This window comes from Melanerpes formicivorus, unplaced genomic scaffold (assembly GCF_026170545.1).
Source record: "Melanerpes formicivorus ecotype bairdi unplaced genomic scaffold, bMelFor1.0.p_v2 SCAF_108, whole genome shotgun sequence".
In the NCBI taxonomy this organism is placed as follows: Eukaryota; Metazoa; Chordata; class Aves; order Piciformes; family Picidae; genus Melanerpes; species Melanerpes formicivorus.
The window spans coordinates 1,693,607-1,714,484 of record NW_027142460.1 but is presented as its reverse complement, the minus strand read 5'-3'; the positions used below and the strand labels follow the sequence as shown (position 1 = coordinate 1,714,484).

The window sequence follows — 20,878 nt, the reverse complement described above, 5'->3', positions numbered from 1 at the left end:
AGAAGAGGCCAACCCCCACCTGGCTCCAACCTCCCTTCAGGGAGTTGTAGAGAGCAATGAGGTCTCCCCTGGGCCTCCTCTTGTGCAGGCTAAAAGCAGGGCTTGTCCGGGAGTTGAACCCGGGACCTCTCGCACCCTAAGCGAGAATCATACCCCTAGACCAACGAGCCACAGCTGCCTGGGTGCCGCCCATAGCCTCTGCTGCACTCTCTCAGCAGCTCTCTGTCTTGAGCTGGGGAGCCCAGAACTGGCCTCAGTATTCCAGGGGTGTCCTCACCAGTGCTGAGTACAGGGGGAGAATCCTTCCCAGCTCCTCCTGGCCACACCATTACTGATCCAGGCAAGGCCGCTGGCAGCCTTGGCCAGCTGGTCACACTGTGGCTCATGGTAAGCCAGCTGTTGATGACCATCCCCAGTGCTGGGCAGTTTATGGCCCTTCTGCCCTAAGCCTGCAGCCTCCATGGGGTTGCTGTGAGCCAAGCACACAAAGAAGAACTCATCTTTGTCAAGCTGAATGGGGACAGGAGCACCTCCATCACTGGACAGATCATCACCAAGCAAGGAGTCCCTCATCCCTACACCCTGCACAGCATGTGGGTCTCCCCCCAGACTCTGAGGGCTTTGCCTGGAGTCTCTGGAGGGGCTGTGAGGCTGCTGTGCACACAGCCTGTGTGAACACCACTGTTAGGAGGACACCAACAAAGAAACTGCTGCCCAGGGCCAAGCCCCTTGGACAACACCAGCTGCTTCTTCCTGAATCTTAACTAATAACAGAGAACATTTTCTCATGCCCCTGTAATAAACTCAGCTGAGAGAACCTCAGTGCTGCCTCTGAGCCTTCCTTCCTGCTCTGGCTCTTGCCAGGGAGTTACAGCCTAAAGGTCCTCTTTCTATAGCCAGAGAACCTAAGAGAGAACCAAAGGGCATCCAGTCCAACCCCCTGCACTCAGCAGGGACATCCTCCACTACAGCAGGCTGCTCACAGCCTTCTCCAGCCTCACCTTGAATAGCTCCAGGCACAGGGCCTCAACCACCTCCCTGGGCAACCTGTTGCAGTGTCCCAGCAGCCTCCTGGTGCAGAACTTGTTGCTCACATCCAATCTCAGTCTGCTCTGCTCTCATTCCAAACCATTGCCCCTGCTCCTGTCCCTGCAGGCCTTTGCCAACAGTTCCTCTGCAGCCTTCTTGGAGCCCCCTTCAGGTCCTGGCAGGCTGCTCTTAGGGCTGCCTGGAGCCTTCTCTTCTCCAGGCTGAACACTCCCAGCTCCCTCAGCCTGCCCTCCTAGCAGAGCCTGGAGTGCTCTGGAGCCCTCCACTCAGGCAGAAGGAGGAGGAGGCCACAAAGATGATCAGGGGGCTGGAGCAGCTCTGCTAGGAGGACACCTCCAGGGATGGGGACTGCATCACCTCCCTGGGCAGCCTGTTCCAATCCCTCACCACTCCTGCAGGAAAGAAATTTTTCCTACTCTCCAACCTCAACCTACAATGGAGCAACTTCAGGTCATGCCCTATCACTTGTTACCAGGAAAAAGAGGCCAACCCCTACTTGTTCTCCAGACCCTTCACCAGCTTTGTTGCCCCTCAGTGTCCTCCTTGGAGTGAGGAGCCCAAAACTGAACCCAGGACTCAAGGTGCTGCCTCAGCAGTGCTGAGCACAGGGGGGCAAATCCTTGGTGCTGCTTAGCCACACTACTGCTGATGCAGGCCAGGATGCTGGTGGCCTTTTGGCCACCTGGGCACATGGTACTGAAAATGAAGCCCATTCAGCACCAAGTCCTCAGACACAGTCAGTTGCTTATCTTCAATCATGGTTTCTGAAAAACATGGGTGTGATGGGTGACCACCAGATGGGTACAGAACTGGCTTGATGGCCAAAGAGTGGCTGTCCATGGGTCCATGTGCCAGTGGAGGCCAGGGACAAGCAGAGTCCCTCAGGGATCAGTCCTGGGACCAGGCTTGTTCAACATCTTTGTGGGTGCCATGGACAGTGGCACTGAGTAGGGTTGCTCAGCACTCAGCAGGGTTGCTGATGACACCAAGCTGTGTGGGGCAGCACACAGCTGGAGGGAAGGGATCCATCCAGAGGGACCTGGACAGGCTGCAGAGGTGGGCACAAGCCAACCTCAGGAGGTTCAACAAGAGCAAGGGCAGGGTCCTGCAGCTGGGTGGAGGCAATCCCAGGCACAAATGCAGGCTGGGCAGGGACTGGCTGGAAAGCAGCCCTGAGGAGAGAGCCTTGGGGGTGCTGGGGGAGGAGAAGCTCACCAGGAGCTCTCAGTGTGCACTTGCAGCCCAGAAAGCCAACCAGAGCCTGGGCTGCAGCAGGAGAAGTGTGGCCAGCAGGGCAAGGGAGGTGATTCTCCCCCTCTGCTCAGCTCTGGGGAGACCCCACCTGGAGTCCTGCCTCCAGCTCTGGAGCCCCTATGACAAGAGGGATGTGGAGGTGCTGGAAGGTGTCCAGAGCAGGGCCAGGAGGATGAGCAGAGGGCTGGAGCACCTCTCCTGTGAGGATAGACTGAAGGAGTTGGGGCTGTTCAGTCTGGAGAAGAGAAGGCTCCCAGGTGACCTCCTTGTGGCCTTCCAGGATCTGAAGGGGGCTCCAGGAAGGCTGGGGAGGGACTGCTCAGGATCTCAGGCAGTGATAGGACTAGGGGGAATGGAATGAAGCTGGAGGTGGGGAGATTGAGGCTGGAGGGGAGGAGGAAGTTCTTGCCCATGAGAGTGGTGAAGCCCTGGACTGGGTTGTGCAGGGAGGTGGTTGGGGCCCTGTCCCTGGAGGTGTTTAAGGCCAGGCTGGCTGAGGCTGTGGCCAGGCTGATCTAGTGTGGGGTGTCCCTGCCCATGGCAGGGGGGTTGGAACTGGCTGATCCTTGTGGTCCCTTCCAACCCTGACTGATACTACTACTAATCCATTTCTTACCCCAGCTAGGACTTTGCATAACATGGTGCAGGGGCTTTGGATTTGAGATTTCAGCCTCTCTGGGGCTCAGAAACAGAGAGTTTGTTTTTTTCTGAGTGTTTTAAGGCTGGGATTTTGTCCTGGGATTGTTTTTTGTTTTCCTTTAGCAAGCTTCTGGGTACTTGCAGAACTTCTCCTCCAGTCCAGAGGCAGGATTATCCCTTTCCATCAGAGAACAAAAGCAAAAGGGAGCACAGAAATACTCAGCCACCACAGGGTTTGCATAGACAGTCATCCCCAGGCATGCAAAGAATCCCCTAGAGCCAAGGGATGCAGACACAGCGTGCTGGGTGTTAACCTGATGTGGTGCCAAAAGAAGAGAGGAAAAGAGCTAAAAAGCCCCCCCCAAAAAGGCTGAAAGGAAAAATATTTGAGAGGATATTGTCTGCACCATTCATGCCTGAAAACAGCCTGGGTCAGCAGCTCTCCTTGACACAAGTGATCAGTGCAGGAAGGCAAGTCAGCCTCCCACTACATCCTGAGCAGGAGAAGGAATCCAAGTGACACAGACCCAGCTCCTCTTGGCAAGCTAAAGAGCTTTGAACTGGGCCCCCTTGGCTCAGCCCTGCTGCTGAGCTCCAGACCAGCACCTGACTTTTGGGGACATGATCTGAAGAGCAGACAGACTCATCCCCTCCAGCACACAGCCACAAAAGTGATTAGGGGAGTGGAACATCTTCCTCAGAGCCTGAGGGAGCTGGGGGCTCTGGAGCTTGCAGAGGAGGAGCCTGAGGGTGACCTCCTTGCTGTTGCTGAAGCTGTGCAGGGTGAGTGCCCAGAGGCTGGAGCCAGGCTCTGCTGGGGGATGCCCAATGCCAGCACAAGGGGCAGTGGTGGAAGCTGAGGCAGAGGAAGTGCCATGGGAACAGGAGGAAGAATTCTTCCCCTGTGAGGGTGGCAGAGCCCTGGAGCAGGCTGCCCAGGGGGGTTGTGGAGTTCCCTCTCTGGAGATATTCCAACCCCACCTGGATGTGCTCCTGTGTGACCTGCTGTGGGTGCTCCTGCTCTGGCAGGGGGGTTGGACTGGATGAGCTTTGCAGGCACCTTCCAGCTCTTAACATTCTGTGCTTCTGTGATATGGCAACTACAGGCCAGTGGCTGCAGACCTGTTCACTCAAACTGTAATTACAGGCTGCTAAAATCATGGAATCTGAGGATGGCTCAGGTTGGAAGGGACCTCAGAGATCATCTCCTCCAGCCTCTGGAACAGGCTGCCCAGGGAAGCTGTGGATGCCTCCTCCCTGGGGGTGATCCAAGGCCAGGCTGGATGAGGCCTTGAGTAGTTGAATCTAGTTGAGAGGTGCCCCTGGCCGTGGCAGGAGGCTGGAGTGGATGAGCTCTGAGGCTCCTTCCAGCCTGAGCCATTCTGGGATTCCATGACTTCATGACCCATGCAGCACAGCCAGGTGCTCCACACCAGGGAAGCAGACCCCTGTGGCTTCCCTCTTAGACCCACACAATGCTTGGTGATGTGGCACCCTTTCCTTTCAAGGCTTTCAAACCTGGCTGTTGCACCTTCAGCCCCCAACTTTATCTCATCAGCTGAGTTGTCCTGAAAGCATAACAACAAAACCTACCAGCAGGCAGCTTACACAGCTCTGGAGCAGGTGACAGCCCAGCTGCACAGCCAGAGCAGTGGCAGAAATGCCACTCTGAGATCTCACCACAGAAAATAGCTCTGAAGTGTATTAAAGCACAAAAAGAAGAAAGTCCAGAAGGTTTCCCAAGCTAATCAGGGTCCTGAACTTTGGGTTTTAAGCAGGGTGACTACTTTGAGGCTGCACATAAACTGCTCTGCAGAGGGACCTGCCACAGGAAGCAGCACCCAGAACAGTTTGAAGTGCAGAGGGACCTTGCCAGGCTGGACAGATGGGCAGAGGCCAAGGGCAGGAGATTGAACACATCCAAGTGCCAGGTGCTGCACATTGGCCACAGCAACCCCAGGCAGTGCTCCAGGCTGGGGTCAGAGTGGCTGAGAGCAGCCAGGCAGAGAGGGACCTGGGGGTGCTGGTTGATGGTAGGCTGAACAGGAGCCTGCAGTGTGCCCAGGGGGCCAAGAAGGCCAATGGCATCCTGGCCTGCATCAGGAACAGTGTGGCCAGCAGGAGCAGGGAGGTCATTCTGCCCCTGGACATGGCACTGGTTAGGCCACACCTTGAGTCCTGTGTCCAGTTCTGGGCTCTAAACCCCCCTGGCACAGCTTGAGACTGTGTCCTCTTGTTCTGGTGCTGGGTGCCTGGGAGAAGAGACCAACCCCCACCTGGCTACAACCTCCCTTCAGGGAGTTGTGGACAGCAAGAAGGTCTCCCCTGAGCCTCCTCTTCTGCAGGCTAAGCAACCCCAGCTCCCTCAGCCTCTCCTCCCAGGGCTGTGCTCCAGACCCCTCCCCAGCTTTGTTGCCCAAGGTACACTTGAGGCTGGAACATCAAAGCAAATGATGCAGGGCAGAAGAAAAGCTGAGAAACTGAGGCCCAGCAACACCAGGAATGGGAGATGAATGCAGCTGCACTGAGGATGGATTCATGAGGACTGCTGAGACCCAGCCTCGGCCACTTCCATCCACGGAGAGAGGCACTAGTGCCAAGAGCAGTGACAGAGAATCCTTATTTGATCATTGTTTTGAGTTCCAGAGATCAAGACCAGCCCAAACATGATAATAAATGATGAAAACAAATGAAGTCAGAGCAGCTGCAGCCCTCCTGTGCCCTTCTGCAGTGCTGCACCTATGCAAACACACCAGGCTTTAGGGGAGTTAAACAGCCTGCAGCAGATACAGCAGAGGGGAAAAGGAATCAGGGCAGGCTGAACTACCACAGAGTGCCACCGCAAGGTCAGGGTTTCAAGAGGAAACCACAGAGCAGTTAGTTTAACAAGGTCCTAATGACAGAACTGGCCTCAAGTCAGCATAGTCCAACTGCTGGGCAAGCAACAAGCTGGAAGGTGAGCTCAGGATCCTGTTTCAGAGCAAGGAGGAGCTTCTTGCATGGGAGCTCCTTAGCCAGATTCAGCAACAACTGGTCCAGGAGATCTCCATGAAAAAGCAGAAGGGGTGGAGTTGTGCTTAAATGAGCAGGGAGCACAGGCACATCACAGGCAGAAGCAGCCCAGTGCAAGGCAGAGCTCTCTCACCCAGCAGCTGAGATGGAATCATAGAATGGTCCAGGCCGGAGGGAGCTCCAAAGCTCATCCAGTCCAACCTCCCTGAAGTCAGCAGGGACATCCCCAGCTAGATCAGGCTGCCCAGGGCCTTGTTGAGCCCCACCTTGAGGGAAGCTCCAGGGACACCTAATAGCAGCCTGCCAGTACCTGCAGGGGGCTACAGGAAGGATGGAGAGAGACTGTTTGCAAAGACCTGCAGGGGCAGGATGAGAGTCAATGGCTTCAAAGTAGCGCAGAGAAGATTTAGATTGGATGTTAGGAACAAGTTCTTCACTATGAGGGTGGTGGAACACTGGAACAGGTTGCCCAGGGAGGTGGCTGAGGCTCCTTCCCTGCAGATATTCAAGGTAAGGCTCAACGAGGCCCTGGGCAGCCTGCTCTAGCTGGGGATGTCCCTGCTGACTGCAGGGAGGTTGGGCTGGATGAGCTTTGGAGGTCCCTTCCAGCCTGGACCATTCTGTGATTCTGTGACTCAATCCTCTGTGGGAGAAGGGCAGAGGTGTGCAGCAGCTCCTTCCTTTCCCTGGCACTCTCACTGCCTTGTGAAAGCAGAAGGGCAGGGGGTTTGGAAGAGAGGAGAGAAAACACAGCAACAGCTGAAGGAGGCCCTTCCAGCCAGCAGGAGGAGAGGGAGGCAGGATGTGCTGTGACTGGAGTTGCAGGTGGGTGCTGTGAGGGTAAGACAATCCTGCTGGGGAGGCAGCTCTGCAGCCCCTGCAGAGGCAGCAGCTGAAGACATCTGATTGCGTTCTTAATCCCTCCCCTCTCTCCTCACTCAGCTCCCCCAACTGCAAAGCTTGGGGGAGGGCACTGCACGGCACTCCACCCTGCTGCAAAGGAAAAAAGCTCGTGGTTGACAAGCATTCCAAAGCCCAGGGGAGGCTTTTCTTCGAGGTACTGCTGAGGGCTCGGCCGGAAGGCTCCCAGCCAGCCGCTGGCGGCAGCCTGCGCTCCGCTCCGCCCAGCTCAGCGCCTCCCTCCTCCGGCTCCGGCGGCTCAATTCACCCTCCAGTGGATAAGGAATCGGCTGGATGGTTGCAGCCAGAGGGTGGTGCTCAATGGCTTGAAGTTCAGCTGGAGAGCAGTGACAGTGGGGTCCCTCAGGGGTCCATAGTGCGACCTGTGCTGCTCAATACTTTTATCAATGATGCAGACTGGATGAGCTTTGGAGCCCCCTTCCAGCCTGGACCATTCTGTGATTCTATGACTCAGTAAGATCGAGGACACCATCAGCAAGTGTGCAGATGACACCAAGCTGAGTGGTGCTGTCCATACCCCAGAGGGACAGGATGGCATCCAGAGGGACCTGGACAAGCTGGGGAGGTGACCCAGGTGAACCTCATGAGGTTCAACAAGAGCGAGTGCAGGGTTCTGCCCCTGGGCTGGAGCAATCCTCACTATCAGTACAGGCTGGGGGAGGAGGGGATAGAAAACAGCCCTGAGGAGAAGGACTTGGGGGTGCCGAGGGATGAGAAGCTGGCCAGGAGCAGGCAGTGTGAGCTTGCAGCACAGAAGGCCAAGGGCAGCCTGGGCTGCATCCAAAGCAGCATTGCCAGAGAGCCAGAGAGGAGATTCTGCCACTTTGCTCTGCTCTGGGGAGACCTCACCTGCAGTGCTGGGTGCAGGGCTGGAGCCCTCAGCACAGGAAGGACCTGGACCTGATGGAGCAGGTCCAGAGCAGGGACATGAAAGTGCTCAGGGGGCTGGAGCAGCTCTGCTATGAGGAGAGGCTGAGGGAGCTGGGGGTGTTCAGCCTGGAGAAGAGAAGGCTCCAAGGGGACCTTAGAGCTGCCCTTCCAATACTCAAAGGGATCCTACAGGAGGGCTGCAGAAGGACTTTCCATGAGGGTGTCTGGAGACAGGCCAAGGGGGAATGGTTTGGAGCTGAGGCAGAGCAAGGTCAGACTGGAGCTGAGGAAGAAGTTCTTCAGGGTGAGGCTGGGGAGACTCTGGCACAGGCTGCCCAGGGAGGCTGTGGCTGCCTCCTCCCTGGGGGTGTTTCAAGGTCAGGTTGGATGAGGCCTTGAACAGCTGAGTCCAGTTGAGAGGTTCCCTGGGCATGGCTGGGAGGTTGGAGTGGATGAGCTCTGAGATCCCTTCCAGCCTGAACCATTCTGTGCTAAGCACAAATTTGACCTAATTGCTTTACAAACAAAAACTTAATACAACTGCTTGAGGGAAAGAGGAGAGGAGGAGAAGCAGGCAAACTGCTGAATGGCAGAGCAGGGGAAGAGGCTCAGTGCTCTCCCTGCTGCATGTAAAGCTGCCAGGGTTACTGATGAGCAGGCAAGCAAGGCACAGACCAAAAGCATTCCTGGGCCTCCCTGGGAAATCCATTACTCCAATGTTAACTCATTTCACAGTGGTTTTCCACGTGGCTTGGTTTCCACCCCAGACAGGCTGCATGGCTTGCAAAGGTGTCAGGCTGTGACCCCTGCTCGTGGTACCACCTCTGGATGCACCTATCCTGTCCTCCAGCCCTCCCAAGCACATCACTCAGCTCAGGGCATCTGCACACCTGCTGAGGGGGCACTCAGTCATCTTACAGGAGAAATAAGAGTGTGGAAAAATGAATTTTGGAGGGGACACTTGCCAGCTGAGGTGATACTATAACACCCTGTTGTGTCTGCCAGACCTCATGTCATCACAGAGTGTTAGGGGCTGGAAGGGACCTCAAAAGCTCAGCCAGTCCAACCCCCCTGCCAGAGCAGGAGCACCCACAGCAGGTCACACAGGAACACATCCAGGTGGGGTTGGAATATCTCCAGAGAGGGAGACTCCACAACCCCCCTGGGCAGCCTGCTCCAAGGCTCCAGCACCTTCACAGGGAAAAGAAAATCCTCCTGTTTCCATGGCACTTCCTCTGCCTCAGCTTCCACCACTGCCCCTTGGGCTGGCATTGGGCATCCCCCAGCAGAGCCTGGCTCCAGCCTCTGGGCACTCAGCCTGCACAGCTTTAGCAGCAGCAATGAGCTCACCCTCAGGCTCCTCCTCTGCAAGCTCCAGAGCCCTCAGCTCCCTCAGGCTCTCCTCCTGAGGAAGATCTTCCACTCCCCTAACCATTTTCTGGCTCTGTGCTGGACTCTCATAAGCAGCTCCCTGAGGTCCTTGGTGAAAATGAGGGGCCCAGAACTGGATGTGCTCCTGTGTGCCCTGTGCTGGATTCTCTGCTCCTGCTCTGGCAGGGGGGTTGGACTTGATGATCTCCTGAGGTCCCTTCCAACCCCTAACATCCTGTGAGCCTGGCAAGGACCTGTGGTAAGCAACTGGATTACCACAAAGAAGAGTTTCTTGCCAGGCTTGAGAGGAAGCTGAGCTTCAGCCTCAGCAGAGCGTTTGGCTCCCTGTAAGCCTGGGAAGGACAAAGCTAAGCTGCTGCCCTCCAGCATTCTCCCCTCTGCTGCTCTTTCCTGGCAGCTGATGTGCCAGGGTGTGAGCAGGCTGCCTTGGGAAGCTGAGCACCACCAGGGGATGCTGAAAACTGGGGAGTGATGAGAGCCATCAGGCCAGCCTGCAGCCTGAGTGCTGCTCCTCCTCAGGCTCCCCTCCCACAGCAGCAGGCACCCTCTGCTCATCTGCTGCACAGCCCTGTGTCCCAAACCCCACACTGCTGAGGGATGGGGAAGACAAAGCCATTAGGGAGATTGCAATCCCTTAAACATCAAATGCAGAGGGAAGGAGAAGCTCAGTAATGAGTTTTCTGTTTGTGGTACAGAGTCTGTGCAAACAACAGAACCTGCAGAGAAAGTGGGGGGGGAGTTCAGATGGCACAGGGCCACAAAGGGGCTTCAGTACCTTCCAATGTCAGAGCAGGCACAGGGAGTTAAGGGAGGCAGCAAGCTGAAGAGCAGGAGAGTTTGGGTGTAGGAGTCCAGTTCTGTGCCCTGTTCCAGTTCTGTGTTAAGTACTCACTGACATGTCAAAAATGGTCAGGGGGCTGGAGCAGCTCTGCCAGGAGGCCAGGCTGAGGGAGCTGGGGGTGTTCAGGCTGGAGAAGAGAAGGCTCCAGGCAGCCCTAAGAGCAGCCTGCCAGGACCTGAAGGGGGCTCCAAGAAGGCTGCAGAGGGACTGTTGGCAAAGGCCTGCAGGGACAGGAGCAGGGGCAATGGTTTGGAATGAGAGCAGAGCAGATTGAGATTGGATGTGAGCAACAAGTTCTGCACCAGGAGGCTGCTGGGACACTGCAGGAGGTTGCCCAGGGAGGGAGTTGAGGCCCCAACCCTGAAGATCTTCAAGGTGAGGCTGGAGAAGAGACCTCAGTTTAGGAAAGATGTTGAGCTGCTGGAAGGTGTCCAGAGAAGGGCAACAAAGCTGGGGAGGGGTCTGGAGCACAGCCCTGTGAGGAGAGGCTGAGGGAGCTGGGGTTGCTTAGCCTGGAGAAGAGGAGGCTCAGGGGAGACCTCATTGCTCTCTCCAACTCCCTGAAGGGAGGTTGTAGCCAGGTGGGGGTTGGTCTCTTCTCCCAGGCACCCAGCACCAGAACAAGAGGACACAGTCTCAAGCTGTGCCAGGGGAGGTTCAGGCTGGAGGTGACGAGAAAGTTCTTCCCAGCAAGAGAGATTGGCCATTGGGATGTGCTGCCCAGGGAGGTGGTGGAGTCCCCATCCCTGGAGGTGTTCAGGAAGAGCCTGGATGAGGCACTTGGTGCCATGGATTAGTTGATTAGATGGTGTTGGGTGAGAGGTTGGACTGTATGATCTCAAAGGTCTTTTCCAACCTATCCTACCCTATCCTATCCTACCCTACCCTACCCTACCCTATCCTATCCTACCCTATCCTACCAACCCCCACCTGGCTACAACCATTGCTGAGGGCAGTTCTGCATTCCTGGCTGATTCCCTTCCTGGAGTCAAGTGCTGTGCACCAGCAAAGCCTGCAGCCACAGACATCTGGCTGACCTGGAGTCACTGCAGGCAGTCTTGCTGAGCAGATGTCAGTCAAACATTTCCACAGGCCTTGGTAAGCCTGCCCCAGGGGAATGTCTGCCCTGAATACATGCACCTGGAGGTCAATTACATAATTGATCTTGCATGCCACTGCCACAACATCTGAGCAGAGACACTTAGCCACCTGGTCACGTTGGGTTTGCCTGGGGCTCCGTGTCTGAATGGGAACACAACACAAGCTCTGGCAGAGCTCAGGCCACAGATTATTCCCAGATACAGCTGAACTGGTGAAAAGATGCAGATTGCCAACATCTGCTGAACTGCTTCAGCTGGGGATGGAGCTGCAGCCTGACATCTTCCAACCTGGCAGCTGCAAGGGGAGAGACCAAAAGGAGGTTAAAAAAGTCTACCCCAAACTCCAACCCGCAGGAAGATGAGATCAGGGGATCTAGTTCTCCCACCCTGAGCAGCTGAACTGCTCTTCAGTTCCACTGCTGCACAAAATGAACAGCCCAGATGCTAAACAACAAGAAAGGAAAGACCTGGAGCTCACTGTGCAAGCAGCTGAGTCACAGAATGGTTTGGGTTGGAAGGCCAACCCCCACCTGGCTGCCTACAACCTCCCTGCAGGGAGTTGGAGACAGCAAGAAGGTCTCCCCTGAGCCTCCTCTTCTGCAGGCTAAGCAACCCCAGCTCCCTCAGTCTCTCCTCACAGGGCTGTGCTCCAGACCCCTCCCAAACTTTGTGGCCCTTCTCTGGACACCTTCCAGCAGCTCAACATCTTTCCTAAACTGAGGTCTCTTCTCCAGCCTCACCTTGAACACCTCCAGGCATGAGGCCTCCACTCCCTCCCTGGGCAACCTCCTGCAGTGTCCCAGCAGCCTCCTGCTGCAGAACTTGTTGCTCACATCCAATCTCAATCTGCTCTGCTCTCATTCCAAACCATTGCCCCTGCTCCTGTCCCTGCAGGCCTTTGCCAACAGTCCCTCTGCAGCCTTCTTGGAGCCCCCTTCAGGTCCTGGCAGGCTGCTCTTAGGGCTGCCTGGAGCCTTCTCTTCTCCAGGCTGAACACCCCCAGCTCCCTCAGCCTGGCCTCCTGGCAGAGCTGCTCCAGCCCCCTGACCATCTTGGTGGCCTCCTCTGGAGCCTCTCCATCAGGTCCATGTCCTTGCTGTGTGGAGGCCTCCAGAGCCAGATACAGAACACGAGATGAATTTTCACCTGAGGTTGCCCATGGAAGGAGTTGAAGCCCCAATCCCTGAAGGAATTCAAGCTGAGGCTGCAGAAGGCTGTGAGCAGCCTCCCCTAGTGGAGGATGTCCCTGCTGAGTGAGGGGGTTCAACTGGATGAGCTTTGGAGGTCCTTTCCAACCCAAACCATTCTAGGACTCTATGATTTTCCACCCCAACTGTAGAAACAGGCACTTGCCCACCTTCCCTGGGACTCAGTTTGGCTTCCATCAAGTCAAAGCTTAACACCAGTACAGGATTCTCATTTGGATTCCCTCAAAAAAACCTGGGGCCTGGTACCCATGGCCCAGCACCAGGAGCCTTCTGCAGGAGTGAATGGCACTGACAGCCATGAGAAGGTAATGCAGGTCAGCAGCCAGCACTGGTGGTGTACTGCAGCCACCTACACCTTGGTAAAATTCTGTGCAGTGGTGTGCCCCAGGGATCAGTGCTGGGCCCCATCCTCTTTAACATCTCCATTGATGATCTGGAGGAGGGCATTGAGTCAGTCATCAGCAAATGTGCAGATGACAGCAAGCTGGGAGCAGATGTTGGTCAGTGAGAGGGCAGAAGGGCTCTGCAGAGGGACCTCGACCGACTGGACAGATGGGCAGAGGCCAACAGGATGGCATTCAACAAGTCCAAGTGCCAGGGGCCACAAAGGTGGGCAGGAGCTGGAGGAACCATCCTGATGCTCAGCAGCACTGAAGCAAGAGTGTCTGCGGTGCAGAGAGATCAGCCAGCTCCTTCTCTGTCACTCCTACCTGACCAAGCACTGCAACAGAAGTGGTTAGGTCACCATCTACAGCCCCTTGAAGGGAGGTTGTAGCCAGGTGGGGGTTGGTCTCTTCTCCCAGGCAGCCAGCACCAGAACAAGAGGACACAGTCTCAAGCTGTGCCAGGGGAGGTTCAGGCTGGAGGGGAGGAGAAAGTTGTTCACTGAGAGAGTCATTTGTCATTGGGATGTGCTGCCCAGGGAGGTGGTGGAGTCCCCATCCCTGGAGGTGTTCAAGAGGGGATTGGATGTGGCACTTGGTGCCATGGTCTGGTCATGAGGTCTGTGGTGACAGGTTGGACTTGATGATCCTCGAGGTCTCTTCCAACCTTGGTGATACTGTCAGACTGTGAGACTGTGACACTTGAAAGAACCTGCTTTTTACTCAGGAGAGTTTAATCAGTGCTGGAAGAAGGGGCTTTTCTTCCTCCAGCATGACTCCCTAACTCTTGCTGCTGAAGCAGAGGCAGTAGACAGTCACATCACCAACACTTCTGGAACAGCTAATTGGGCACAAGTGCCACAGATTGAAGGTTCAAAGGTCTGCACACAACTGCCAGGAGCTGGGATTGCAGTTCTGCACAGGTGAGAAAAACCCCAAACATGGCACTTAGAATCACAGAATTGTCAGGGTTGGTAGGGAGCTCAAGGCTCAGCCAGCCCCAACCCCCTGCCATGGGCAGGGACACCTCACACCACAGCAGGTTGCTCACAGCCACCTCCAGCCTGGCTGCAAACACCTCCAGGCAGGAGGCTTCCACCACCTCCCTGGGCAACCTGTGCCAGGCTCTCACCACCCTCATGGGCAACAACTTCTTCCTCACATCCAATCTCAATCTCCCCACTTCTAGTTTTGTCCATCCCCCCCAGTCCTATCCCTCCCTGACACCCTCACAAGTCCCTCCCCAGCTTTCTTGGAGCCCCCTGCAGATCCTGGAAGGCCACAATGAGGTCTCCTGGGAGCCTTCTCCTCTCTAGCCTGCACAACCCCAACTCTCTCAGGCTGTCTCCAGAGCAGAGCAGGTTGAGGGAGCTGGGGGTGTTCAGCCTGGAGAAGAGAAGGCTCCAGGCAGCCCTAAGAGCAGCCTGCCAGGACCTGAAGGGGGCTCCAAGAAGGCTGTAGAGGAACTGTTGGCAAAGGCCTGCAGGGACAGGACCAGGGGCAATGGTTTGGAATGAGAGCAGAGCAGATTTAGAATGGATGTGAGCAACAAGTTCTGCCCCAGGAGGCTGCTGGGACACTGCAAGGGGTTGCCCAGGGAGGTGGTTGAGGCCTCATGCCTGGGGATGTTGAAGGTTAGGCTGGAGAAGGCTGTGAGCAACCTGCTGTAGTGGAGGATGTCCCTGCTGAGTGCAGGGGGTTGGACTGGATGACCTCTGGAGATCTCTTCCAACCCAAACCCCTCTGTGGTCATCACACAGACAGTAGAAACACAAAGCAGGAATCAAGTTCAGGACCTGTGCAAATCACCTGGTGTAGAAATGAGCTCAGTTGTGAAGTTTACTAACAAGTGCAGAGCTGGAGCTGTAGGAGCATGAGTAAAGCCAATAGGCAGCCTCTCAGCAGCTGAGTGAATAGAGGCTCACAGCAACAAACTCCCTTTCCTAGGCAACAGAGCTAAAGCTAATGAAGGTATTTAGCAAACTTGGCAGGAAAGAAGAAAGGGCCAGGAAAGGCAAATGAGTTTAGCTTAAACCATCCAGCATGCTTGTGTTGGTGTTCAAGCTTTCCAAAGCACAGAATGCAGGAGAGACTAAAGGAAGACAAACGGAGAGGGACCTGGGGGTGCTGATTGACAGCTGCCTAAACATGAGCCAGCAGTGTGCCCAGGGGGCCAAGAAGGCCAATGGCATCCTGGCCTGCATCAGGAACAGTGTGGCCAGCAGGAGCAGGGAGGTCATTGTGCCCTGTGCTCAGCATTGGTTAGGCCACACCTTGAGTCCTGTGTCCAGTTCTGGGCCCCTCAGTTTAGGAAGGAGGTTGACTTGCTGGAAGGTGTCCAGAGAAGGGCAACAAAGCTGGGGAGGGGTCTGGAGCACAGCCCTGTGAGGAGAGGCTGAGGGAGCTGGGGTTGCTTAGCCTGCAGAAGAGGAGGCTCAGGGGAGACCTTCTTGCTCTCTACAACTCCCTGAAGGGAGGTTGTAGCCAGGTGGGGGTTGGTCTCTTCTCCCAGGCACCCAGCACCAGAACAAGAGGAGAGAGTCTCAAGCTGTGCCAGGGGAGGTTTAGGCTGGAGGTGAAGAGAAAGTTGTTCACTGAGGGAGTCATTGGTCATTGGGATGTGCTGTCCAGGGAGGTGGTGGAGTATCACAGTATCACACAGTATCACTTAGGTTGGAAAGGACCTCGAGGATCATCGAGTCCAACCTATCAACACAGACCCCATGACCAGACCATGGCACCAAGTGCCACATCCAATCCCCTCTTGAACACCTCCAGGGTCGATGACTCAACCACCTCCCTGGGCAGCACATCCCAATGCCGAATGACTCGCTCGGTGAAGAACTTTCTCCTCACCTCGAGTCTAAACCTCCCCTGGCACAGCTTGAGACTGTGTCCTCTTGTTCTGGTGCTGGCTGCCTGGGAGAAGAGGCCAACCCCCACCTGGCTACAACCTCCCTTCAGGGAGTTGTAGAGAGCAATGAGGTCTCCCCTGAGCCTCCTCTTCTCCAGGCTAAGCAACCCCAGCTCCCTCAGCCTCTCCTCACAGGGCTGTGCTCCAGACCCCTCCCCAGCTTTGTTGCCCTTCTCTGGACACATTCAAGTGTTTCGATGTCCTTCTTAAACTGAGGGGCAAAGAACTGGACACAGGACTCAAGGTGTGGCCTAAACAAAGCAGTGTACAGGGGCACTATGACCTCCCTGCTCCTGCTGGCCACACTGTTCCTGATGCAGGCCAGGATGCTATAGTCCCCATCCCTGGAGGTGTTCAAGAGGGGATTGGATGTGGCACTTGGTGCCATGGTCCAGTCATGAGGTCTGTGGTGACAGGTTGGACTTGGTGATCTTTGAGGTCTTTTCCAACCTTGGTGATACTGTGAGACTGTGAAGAGGCACTGGGAAGGCACATTAAGAGAATAAATTAAACCCAGGCCTAGAGCTGAACAAATTTCCATGGCTGCTGAGAAACATGAAGCAGCAGGAGCTCCTTTCCATTGGGGGGGATTCCTGTCCAGAGCAGGAAATCCTCCCAGGCACAGGCAGGCCCCAGCAGCAGCTGTTGTGAATGATCAGTACAGGGAGAGCAAAAAAAGTGTTATGGGACTGTTTGCAAAGGCCTGCAGGGACAGGCCCAGGGGCAATGAGAGCAGAGCAGATGGAGACTGGATGTGAGCAACAAGTTCTGTACCAGGAGGCTGCTGGGACACTGCCACAGGTTGCCCAGGGAGGTGGTTGAGGCCCCATCCCTGGAGATATCCAAGGGGAATAGGGCAAGGCTGTGAGCAACCTGCTGTAGTGGAGGCTGTCCCTGCTGAGTGCTGGGGGTTGGACTGGATGCCCTTTGGGGATCCCTTCCAGCCCAAACCATTCTATGGTTCTCTGGCTATAGAAAGAGGACCTTTAGGCTGTAACTCCCTGGCAAGAGCCAGAGCAGGAAGGAAGGCTCAGAGGCAGCACTGAGGTTCTCTCAGCTGAGTTTATTACAGGGGCAGGAGAAAATGTTCTCTGTTATTAGTTAAGATTCAGGAAGAAGCAGCTGGTGTTGTCCAAGGGGCTTGGCCCTGGGCAGCAGTTTCTTTGTTGGTGTCCTCCTAACAGTGGTGTTCACACAGGCTGTGTGCACAGCAGCCTCACAGCCCCTCCAGAGACTCCAGGCAAAGCCCTCAGAGTCTGGGGGGAGGATGTCCCTGCTGAGTGCAGGGGGTTGGACTGGATGCCCTTTCGAGGTCCCTTCCATCCCAAACCATTCTGTGACTGTGATTCTCTTCCTAGGCTGCAGAGTGACTCTTCTGGATGGAAAGGATCTTCATGCATGGAGGAGTGCCTGACACAAACCGAACTGAAATGCTAGAGGAGCATTCCAGTAAGGACAAGCAGAACAGAGGGGGCCCTGTGAAGGTCAGGGAGGAGCAGAGGGAAGTGTTAATTTAAAAAGCTTGTCAGTATACTCCAGAGCAGGAGCAGAGCAAAGCACCAATCAATAATTAACACTTCTACTCCACATGTTATCAGAGCAGCTCAAAACAGTTTGCCAGCACTAGCTCACAGGACATCTCCCTGCAGCAGACAAGCAGAGATGAATAGAGCAGAGCAGAGCAGAGCAGAGTAGAATAGAACAAACCAGGTTGGAACAGACCTTTGAGATCATCCAGTCCAACCTGTCACCCAACACCATCTGATCAACTAAATCATGGCACCAAGTGCCTCAGCCAGGCTCTTCCTAAACACCTCCAGGGATGGGGACTCCACCACCTCCCTGGGCAGCACATCCCAATGGCCAGTCTCTCTTGCTGGAAAGAACTCTCTCCTCACGTCCAGCCTGAACCTCCCCTGGCACTGCTTGAGACTGTGTCCTCTTGTTCTGGTGCTGGGTGCCTGGGAGAAGAGACCAACCCCCACCTGGCTACAACCTCCCCTTAGGTAGTTGTAGAGAGCAATGAGGTCTCTCCTGAGCCTCCTCTTCTCCAGGCTAAGCAACCCCAGCTCCCTCAGCCTCTCCTCACAGGGCTGTGCTCCAGACCCCTCCCCAGCTTTCTTGCCCTTCTCTGGACACCTTCCAGCATCTCAACCTCCTTCCTAAACTGAGGGGCCCAGAACTGGACACAGGACTCAAGGTGTGGCCTAACCAGTGCTGTGTACAGGGGCAGAATGACCTCCCTGCTCCTGCTGGCCACACTGTTCCTGATCCAGGCCAGGATGCCATTGGCCCTCCTGGCTGCCTGGGCACACTGCAGGCTCATGTTCAGCCTACCATCAACCAGCACCCCCAGGTCCCTCTCTGCCTGGCTGCTCTCAGCCACTCTGACCCCAGCCTGTAGCACTGCCTGGGGTTGTTGTGGCCAATGTGCAGCACCTGGCACTTGGATGTGTTCAATCTCCTGCCCTTGGCCTCTGCCCATCTGTCCAGCCTGGCAAGGTCCCTCTGCAGAGCCTCTCTACCCTCCAGCAGATCAACTCCTGCCCCCAGCTTGCTGTCAGCTGCACATTTACTGATGCTGGACTCCATGCCCTCCTCCAGATCATCAATGAAGATGTTAAAGAGCACAGGGCCCAGCACTGCTCCCTGGGGCACACCACTGGTGCCTGGCTGCCAGCTGGCTGTGGCACCATTCACCACCACTCTCTGGACTCAGCCTCCAGCTCAGAGTGCTGCTCTCCAAGCCAGGAGATGAAGTCCTGCTCCTGCTAGCCAGGATGTCTCCCTTCTGGGAGCACCTCATTTAGCCAATGCAATGCCCCTTATTCCCCTTCTGTTAAATGGAGATAATGACACTACCATAGAGTGCTTCAGAAGCTGAGTGGTTGCTCAATCACCACAGGTTTAGGCAGGAAAATAGCAGGCAAGGGCAATCAGACTGCAGTGGAATACACTGAACTACAGCTACCACACTGGGTAGGAACACAGCCTGGGGGGAGAAAACCTCTGTCTTGATTTGAGAGTACCCTGCAGAGGTGCTCAGCTCTGTCCCTAACTAGACACACTTCTAATTAATCACAGACTCACAGAGTATTAGGGGCTGGGAGGCACCTCCAGAGATCACCCAGTCCAAGCCCCCTGCCAGAGCAGAGCACCCAGGGCAGCTCACACAGGAACGCAGCCAGGGGGGGTTGGAAAGGCTCCAGAGCAGGAGACTCCACAGCCTCTCTGGGCAGCCTGCTCCAGGCTCCAGCACCCTCACAGCCACAAAGGTTTCCCTTCTGTTCCCCTGGCACCTCCTCTGCTCCAGCTTGCCCCCAGTGCCCCTTGTGCTGCCCTTGGCCATCCCTGAGCAGAGCCTGGCTCTGGCCTCCAGCACTGCCCTGCACATCTTGATCCCCAGCACTGAGGGCAGCCCTCAGGCTCCTCTGCTCCCAGCTCCCTCAGCCTGTGCTCACAGGGAGATGTTCCACTGCCTGCAGCAGCTTAGTGCCTCTGGGCTGGGCTCTCTCAAGCAGTTCCCTGAGGTCCTTCTTGACCTGAGGGGCCCAGAACTGGACACAGTACTCCAGATGAGGCCTGACCAGGGCAGGGGAGTGGGAGAACCTCTCTGGCCCTGCTCACCACAGCCCTTCCAATTCATCCTGGGATGGTATTGGCCTTCATGGCCACAAGTGCCCATGGCTGCCTCGTGGGCATCCTTCTGTCCACCAGGACCCCCAGGGCCTTCTCCCAGAACTGCCCTCCAACAGGTCAGTCCCCAGCCCCTCCTGGTCCACCACCAGCATTCTTGGGTACTGCCTTAACACAGAGCTCATTTTCATTACAGTAATTAGATCTGCTCCAGGAAGGAATGTGAGGAATGAAAGACTGTCCAGGGGAGCCTCTACTTCCCCAGGAACACAAAGGAGCTGGTGTGTTTAGGAGGCAGGACAGAGATCCCCAGCTCTGCAAACTCCAGAGGGAATGGTCATTCCCATTCCCATGGGAAGCTGAGCACATGAGGCTGTTTAATCCTCTCTGTGAGCTACACAGCAGTGTGCACTTACAGGCAGCAGGAAGGCTGTGAGCTGCCAGAGTGCAAAGCAGGCTTGCTGCCCACAGCTGCCTTTCCCCTTGGGCACCTCTGCTGCCCAACCCTCTCCTTGCTCTCTTGCTTTGGTTTGGGGCTCTTTTTAATGCAAAGGCCCCCAAACCAACCCTGATTAGAGAGAGCTCCTTTGTCCTTGTCTGGGGCTCGTAGAGCATGAGCCAGAGTTCCTTTGCCTAACCCTCTTCCTGATCTGACTTTTCCAGAAGGCCCCAAGACAAAGGCAGAAGTGACAGCTCCCCCCAGCCCAGCCCTCTCCCCCCCGGAGCCTGACAGGCCCTTCCAGCAGCAGATTGTCATGACAACAACCAGCCTGGAGGCCAGCCAGCCAACGAGTCTGGGGAGGAAGCAGCCAGCACAGCTCTGCAAGAGAACACTGCTGCTTTAAGCTTTGGGAGCCAAGCCCCTGAAAAGCAAGGCACCACCAACACCCCCCCAGACCCCGTGCCAGCACCGGCCCCGGGGAGCCCACCGAGCAGCCCAGGGGCTACCCAGGGGGCAGGGGCAGGCACACCTCCCTCTCCAAGGCTCTGACAGGAGTAGATCTTTGGTCCTCCTCCTTCTATGCCCAGGTGACTGCCTGGTGGATGTGGGGCAGGCTGTGGATGTGGTCTGCCTGGACCTCAGCAAGGCCTTGGACACCATCCCCCACAGCAAACTGCTGGCCAAGCTGTCAGCCCCTGGCTGGGACAGCAGCACTCTGAGCTGGGTTAGGAACTGGCTGGAGGCTGAGCCCAGAGAGTGGTGGTGAATGGTGCCACAGCCAGCTGGCAGCCAGGCACCAGTGGTGTGCCCCAGGGATCAGTGCTGGGCCCTGTGCTCTTTAACATCTTCATTGATGATGTGGAGGAGGGGATGGAGTCCAGCATCAGTAAATGTGCAGCTGACAGCAAGCTGGGGGCAGGAGTTGATCTGCTGGAGGGTAGAGAGGCTCTGCAGAGGGACCTTGCCAGGCTGGACAGATGGGCAGAGGCCAAGGGCAGGAGATTGAACGCATCCAAGTGCCAGGTGCTGCACATTGGCCACAGCAACCCCAGGCAGTGCTACAGGCTGGGGTCAGAGTGGCTGACAGCAGCCAGGCAGAGAGGGACCTGGGGGTGCTGGTTGATGGTAGGCTGAACAGGAGCCAGCAGTGTGCCCAGGCAGCCAGGAGGGCCAATGGCATCCTGGCCTGCATCAGGAACAGTGTGGCCAGCAGGAG

General features: G+C 56.1%; 1 protein-coding gene and 1 non-coding gene across 2 annotated transcripts in view; both read right to left on the bottom strand.

Moving 5' to 3' along the window:
* Window positions 1–20,878, bottom strand: part of LDLRAD3 (low density lipoprotein receptor class A domain containing 3) — a 117,218-nt gene that overhangs the window by 24,232 nt on the left and 72,108 nt on the right.
* Window positions 99–170, bottom strand: TRNAP-AGG (transfer RNA proline (anticodon AGG)). The gene has a single exon. It is a non-coding gene; the product is annotated as a tRNA-Pro (tRNA).